We start from the raw sequence: 7095 nt of genomic DNA on the forward strand, positions 1-7095 counted from the left end.
TGGCTCAGGGCCATGGTCCTCAAATTTGGCTCAGAGCAAATCTCTTTAAAATTATTTTACAGAGTTTGACTTTTTTTCTGTTGACAATTAAAAAGAATATTGCTGCGAGGGGATCAGTCACACCCAAGCCCCGTAGACCCATTTATACAATGTCCCCCTTGGGTGGCCAATTGAGAGCAGCTCCTTTACTCAAGTCCCATCTGGGTGGGCAGGTGCTGTTGGCCTAGAGCTTGATCATTCTGGATGCTGCACAGGGAAGAATGGGATTAGACAGGAGGGCAAGATTAGGGGGGTAGATTACAGTTATATAACTGTCGTAAAACTCAGGAAAGAAACTACAGTTGATTCTTTTTTTTTTTTTTGAGACAGAGTCTCACTGTGTTGCTGGGCTAGAGTGCCATGGCATCAGCCCAGCTCACAGCAACCTCAAACTCCTGGGCTCAAGTAATCCTTCTGCCTCAGCCTCCCGAGTAGCTGGGACTACAGGCATGCGCCACCATGGCCAGCTAATTTTTCTATATATTTTTAGTTGTCCAGCCAATTTCTTTCTATTTTTAGTAGAGATGGGGTCTCGCTCTTGCTCAGGCTGGTCTCGAACTCCTGAGCTCAAGCGATCCTCCCGCCTCGGCCTCCCAGAGTGCTAGTATTATAGGCGTGAGCCACCGTGCCCAGCCCACAGTTGACTCTTGAACAACACAGGTTTGAATAGCATACGTCCACATATATACAGATTGTTTTCAACAAATATATTGAAAAAATTTTTGGAGATTTACAACAATTTGAAAAAACTAATAGATGAACCACATAGCCTAGAAATATTGAAAAAATTAAGAAAATTTGGTATGTCATGAATGCATAAAATATATGTAGATACTAGCCTATTTTATCTTCTGCTACCATAAAATATACACAAACCTGTTATTAAAAAGTTAAAATTTATCAAAATTTATGCACAAAAACACTTACCAATGGTACATGATACCATTTGCAAGAGAAATGTAACCAAACATAAGGATGTAGTATTAAATTATAAATGCATAAATTAACTGTAGTACATGCTGTACTATTAATACTGTAATAATTCTGTAGCCACCTCCTGTTGCTATTGCGGTGAGCTCAAGTATTGCAAGTATCTCTTTAAAATTCATGTGATGCTAATCATCTCTGGATGAACAGTTTGTCTCTCCAATAAATTGTGTATCTCAGTAAAAAGTGATCTGTTGAAGTTCTGGCATATTTTTCATCGTGTTTTAAGTGCAATACCGTAAACCTTGAGTAACACACAAGGTGCCACTAGTGATGCTGGAGGTATAGAAAAGGTCAAAAAGTCATGACAGTGTTAGATAGACAGTAAGGGACCTCAGGCTAGGCTATCCTAGGGACAAAGGCAGGCACCCTACCTTGGTGCTGCCTTGAGCAATTGCCACACCTGGGGGAAGGAGGACTGCCCTGCCAATCTGCAAAAGAATGCAGGGAATTCCCCAGCCAGCAGGTCAGACAGCCCAGGTACAATAGGATCTGGAAATGACCTAGAGTAACCTAAGGCTAATTATCACATCATTAACTGTCCATCACAGTGGTTCAATGGTGATCTCTGAACCATGAGAGGGCCCAATCCATACAATATAAAACAGGACCCAGACCATAACCAGAGCCTCTTGTTACAACAGGGGGCCCCTTTGTCATCTGTGGTGAGTGTATCTTGCTCTTGCTCTATAAACTGTGTTTTGTTCACCTTGCTTTTGGTGTGTCTGGTCATTCTTTGGCCAAGAGCATACCAAGAACCAAGAACAGACTGCTGACCCGACAACAGTCCTAGAAAAAGTTGAATTGCTTGATATGCACTATAGATTGAGATCTGTAGCTGTGATCGCCCACTATTTCAAGATAAATGAATCCAGCATAAGGACTACTATAAAAAAAGAAAAGGAAATTTGTGAAGCCATCACTACAGCTATGCCAGCAGGTGCAAAAATCCTTGCATTTTTTTAAAATACACTTTTATCTTGAAAATGCAGCTTTTATGTGGGTGCAGGATTGCTATAAGAAAGGAATACCTATAGACTCTAATATAATTTCAGAAAAAGCCAACTCATTATATGACAACTTAAAGCAAGAGGAAGATGAAGGATCTAATACTAGTAAATTTAATGCCAGCAAAGAATGGTTTGATAATTTTAGAAAGAGATTTGGCTTAAAAAATGTCAAGATAATGGGAGAAGCAGCTTCTACCAACCAAGAAATGAGTTCCCAGATCCCATTAAGAAAATCATTGAGGAGAAAAGATAACTGCCTGAACAGGTTTTTAATGCAGATGAAAGTGCCCTATTCTGGAAAAAAAATGGTGCAAAGGACATTTATTAGTAAAGAAGAGAAGCAAGCACCAAGATTTTAGGCAGGAAGGGATACGCTACCTCTACTGTTTTGTGGAAATGCAATAGGGTTTATGATCAGGACTGCCCTTATCTATAAAGATGCTAACCCCCTGAGCCTTCAAGAGAAAAGATAAACATCACCTGCCAGTCTTTTTGTTGCACAAGAAGGCCTGGATAGCAAGAACCCTTTTTCTGTTTGGTTCCGTGAATGCTTTGTCCCTAAAATCAGGAAGTACTTTGCCAGCGAGGGATTGCCTTTTAAGGTTATTTTGATATTGGACAATGCCCCTGGCCACCCGGAATCCCAGGAGTTCAACACCGAAGGCACTGAAGTGGCCTAACTTGCCCCTAAACACGGCATCTCCAATTCATCCTCCAAATAAGGACATCATAAGGACCTGTAGGCTCATCACACACAGTACTCTAAGGAAAGGATTGTCAATGCTGTGGAAGAGAACCCCACCAGAGAGAACATCATGGAAGTCTAGAAGGATTGCACCATTGAAGATGCCATTGTTATAGAAAATGTCATAAAAGCCATCAAGGCTGAAGCAATAAATTCCTGTTGGAGAAAACTGTGTTCAGATGTCGTGCATGACTGCGCAGGATTTGCGACAGAGCCAATCAAGGAAATCGTGAAAGAGGTTGTGGACCTGGCAAACACTGTGGGGGAGTGAAGGGTTTCAATATTTGGGTCTTGAAGAGATTCAACAGCTAATAGGCACCACACCAGAGCAGTTAAGAGAAGGCCGCGTGATGGAGATGAGGGCTTCTGAACCAGTGTCAGCGGATGAAGGAGACGGTGTAGAAGAAGCAGCGCCAGAAAACAAAGTGACGTTATACAATCTGATGAAAGCATTCCAGTTATTCAGGACCTGCTTCTGACTTCTATGACATGGACCCTTTTCTGACATGGACACTGAAACTGAAGCAAACAGTGGAAGAAGTATTGGTACCATACAGAAACATTTGTAGCGAAATGAAAAAGCAAAAAAGTCAGACAGAAATTACGGTGTATTTCTGTAAAGTTACACGGAGTGTGCCTGCCTCTCCTGCCTCCCCTTCCACCTCCTCCACCCCTCCCACCTCTGCCACTCCTAAGACAGAAAGACCTGTAACTGGCCCCCACTGAACAATTTCCAATGACCCCTATGTGATCCTCTCAGTTAACTAACTACTTGACCTTTTGAGTTGTTTCCCAGAAATGGAGGATTTTCTGCAAGACAAAGGTGCTGAGATTCTGAAGGCCCCTGGGCAGACTTCCTGACAAGATTCGCCATCCCCCACAACCTGCCCCCAATGTCTGTAGCCCCTTGTTATTATTAATAATAGTTACACCACAACCTGCCCCCAAGCCATCATGACCTGCCCCAAGGCAGGTCCTTCCCTTAGAAGCCCATGATCTCCATTACTTGGAGAGATGAATTTGAGGTAGCTTCTCCCATTCTCCGGACAAGACATCTGTCATATTAAAAATTCCTCAAGCAACTGGACCTAGACCAAAACCCCCTTGAGGTTTTGACAATAGACCAACCCCTCATCTTCCTTCTCAGCCTACTCAACCTGAAGAGTTTTATGATGACCCACTTCCTCTTAATGAATAGTAAATATATTTTCTCTTCCTTATGATTTTCTTAATAACATTTTCTTTTCTGTAGCTTACTTTATTGTAAGAATACAGTATATAATACATGTAACATACAAAGAAGTGTTAATCTACTGTTTTAAGTTCCCACGAAGCTTCCAGTCAACAGTACGCTATTAATATTTAAGTTTTGGGGGAGTCAAAAGTTATACGCAGGTTTTTGACTGCCTGGGGGTCGGCACCCTTAACTCCCACGTTGTTGAAGTATCAACTGTTTACTGTAATAATAGTCCAGTCTAAGGAACGGAATAGATTTGAGAGTTCTCAGGAGATAAGACCACAGAGCATGAGGATCAGATGAAAGAGAAAAAGAGCTAAGAACGATTCCAGTTTCTGGCTTAAGCAAATGGAAAGACTGGAGGCACTCACTGACATTTTGGAGAAGTGGATTTAGGGAGGAAAATAAGTTTCATTTTGACATGTTTTTTTAGATACATTTGTGAGACAGCAAAGTAAAGCGATCCAGAATGGATACGGTTTTCTTATTCAGAAGAGACATAGAAATTTGAAGACTGTTCAGAATTTCAGTGTTTCACAGCTCACTCCCAAATTGTTTTTAGATAGTAGAAAGAGCTGGAATACATATATCCTATATTTTAGTACCAGATCTGCTACAAACTAGCTGTATGCCTGGAGGTAGCATCAAAACTTTCTGGAGAAAAGATAACTGCCTGAACAGGTTTTTAATGCAGATGAAAGTGCCCTATTCTGGAAAAAAATGATGCAAAGGACATTTATTAGTAAAGAAGAGAAGGAAGCACCAGGATTTTAGGCAGGAAGGGATATGCTACCTCTACTGTTTTGTGGAAATGCAATAGGGTTTATGATCAGGACTGCCCTTATCTATAAAGATGCTAACCCCCTGAGCCTTCAAGAGAAAAGATAAACATCACCTGCCAGTCTTTTTGTTGCACAAGAAGGCCTGGATAGCAAGAACCCTTTTTCTGTTTGGTTCCGTGAATGCTTTGTCCCTAAAATCAGGAAGTACTTTGCCAGCGAGGGATTGCCTTTTAAGGTTATTTTGATATTGGACAATGCCCCTGGCCACCCGGAATCCCAGGAGTTCAACACCGAAGGCACTGAAGTGGCCTAACTTGCCCCTAAACACGGCATCTCCAATTCATCCTCCAAATAAGGACATCATAAGGACCTGTAGGCTCATCACACACAGTACTCTAAGGAAAGGATTGTCAATGCTGTGGAAGAGAACCCCACCAGAGAGAACATCATGGAAGTCTAGAAGGATTGCACCATTGAAGATGCCATTGTTATAGAAAATGTCATAAAAGCCATCAAGGCTGAAGCAATAAATTCCTGTTGGAGAAAACTGTGTTCAGATGTTGGGCATGACTGCGCAGGATTTGCAACAGAGCCAATCAAGGAAATTGTGAAAGAGGTTGTGGATCTGGCAAAACTGTGGGGGAGTGAAGGGTTTCAAGATTTGGATCTTGAAGAGATTCAGGAGCTAACAGGCGCCACACCAGAGCAGTTAAGAGAAGGCCGCGTGATGGAGATGAGGGCTTCTGAACCAGTGCCAGATGATGAAGGAGACGACGTAGAAGAAGCAGCACCAGAAAACAAAGTGACGTTATACAATCTGACGAAAGCGTTCCAGTTATTCAGGACCTGCTTCTGACTTCTTCTATGACATGGACCCTTTTCTGACATGGACACTGAAACTGAAGCAAACAGTGTAAGAAGTATTGGTACCATACAGAAACATTTGTAGCAAAATAAAAAAGCAAAAAAGTCAGACAGAAATTACGGTGTATTTCTGTAAAGTTACACGGAGTGTACCTGCCTCTCCTGCCTCCCCTTCCACCTCCTCCACCCCTCCCACCTCTGCCACTCCTAAGACAGCAAGACCTGTAACTGGCCCCCACTGAACAATTTTTAATGACCCCCATGTGATCCTCTCAGTTAACTAACTACTTGACCTTTTGAGTTGTTTCCCAGAAATGGTGGATTTTCTGCAAGACAAAGGTGCTGAGATTCTGAAGGCCCCTGGGCAGACTTCCTGACAAGATTCACCATCCCCCACAACCTTCCCCCAATGCCTGTAGCCCCTTGTTATTATTAATAATAGTTACACCACAACTTGCCCCCAAGCCATCATGACCTGCCCCAAGGCAGGTCCTTCCCTTAGAAGCCCATGATCTCCATTACTTGGAGAGATGAATTTGAGGTAGCTTCTCCCATTCTCCGGACAAGACATCTGTCATATTAAAAATTCCTCAAGCAACTGGACCTAGACCAAAACCCCCTTGAGGTTTTGACAATAGACCAACCCCTCATCTTCCTTCTCAGCCTACTCAACCTGAAGAGTTTTATGATGACCCACTTCCTCTTAATGAATAGTAAATATATTTTCTCTTCCTTATGATTTTCTTAATAACATTTTCTTTTCTGTAGCTTACTTTATTGTAAGAATACAGTATATAATACATGTAACATACAAAGAAGTGTTAATCTACTGTTTTAAGTTCCCACGAAGCTTCCAGTCAACAGTACGCTATTAATATTTAAGTTTTGGGGGAGTCAAAAGTTATACGCAGGTTTTTGACTGCCTGGGGGTCGGCACCCTTAACTCCCACGTTGTTGAAGTATCAACTGTTTACTGTAATAATAGTCCAGTCTAAGGAACGGAATAGATTTGAGAGTTCTCAGGAGATAAGACCACAGAGCATGAGGATCAGATGAAAGAGAAAAAGAGCTAAGAACGATTCCAGTTTCTGGCTTAAGCAAATGGAAAGACTGGAGGCACTCACTGACATTTTGGAGAAGTGGATTTAGGGAGGAAAATAAGTTTCATTTTGACATGTTTTTTTAGATACATTTGTGAGACAGCAAAGTAAAGCGATCCAGAATGGATACGGTTTTCTTATTCAGAAGAGACATAGAAATTTGAAGACTGTTCAGAATTTCAATGTTTCACAGCTCACTCCCAAATTGTTTTTAGATAGTAGAAAGAGCTGGAATACATATATCCTATATTTTAGTACCAGATCTGCTACAAACTAGCTGTATGCCTGGAGGTAGCATCAAAACTTTCTCAGCTTCTGTTTCCTTATGAAG

Source organism: Propithecus coquereli, unplaced genomic scaffold, assembly GCF_000956105.1.
Source record: "Propithecus coquereli isolate 6110/MARCELLA unplaced genomic scaffold, Pcoq_1.0 Scaffold61, whole genome shotgun sequence".
Taxonomy (NCBI): domain Eukaryota; kingdom Metazoa; phylum Chordata; class Mammalia; order Primates; family Indriidae; genus Propithecus; species Propithecus coquereli.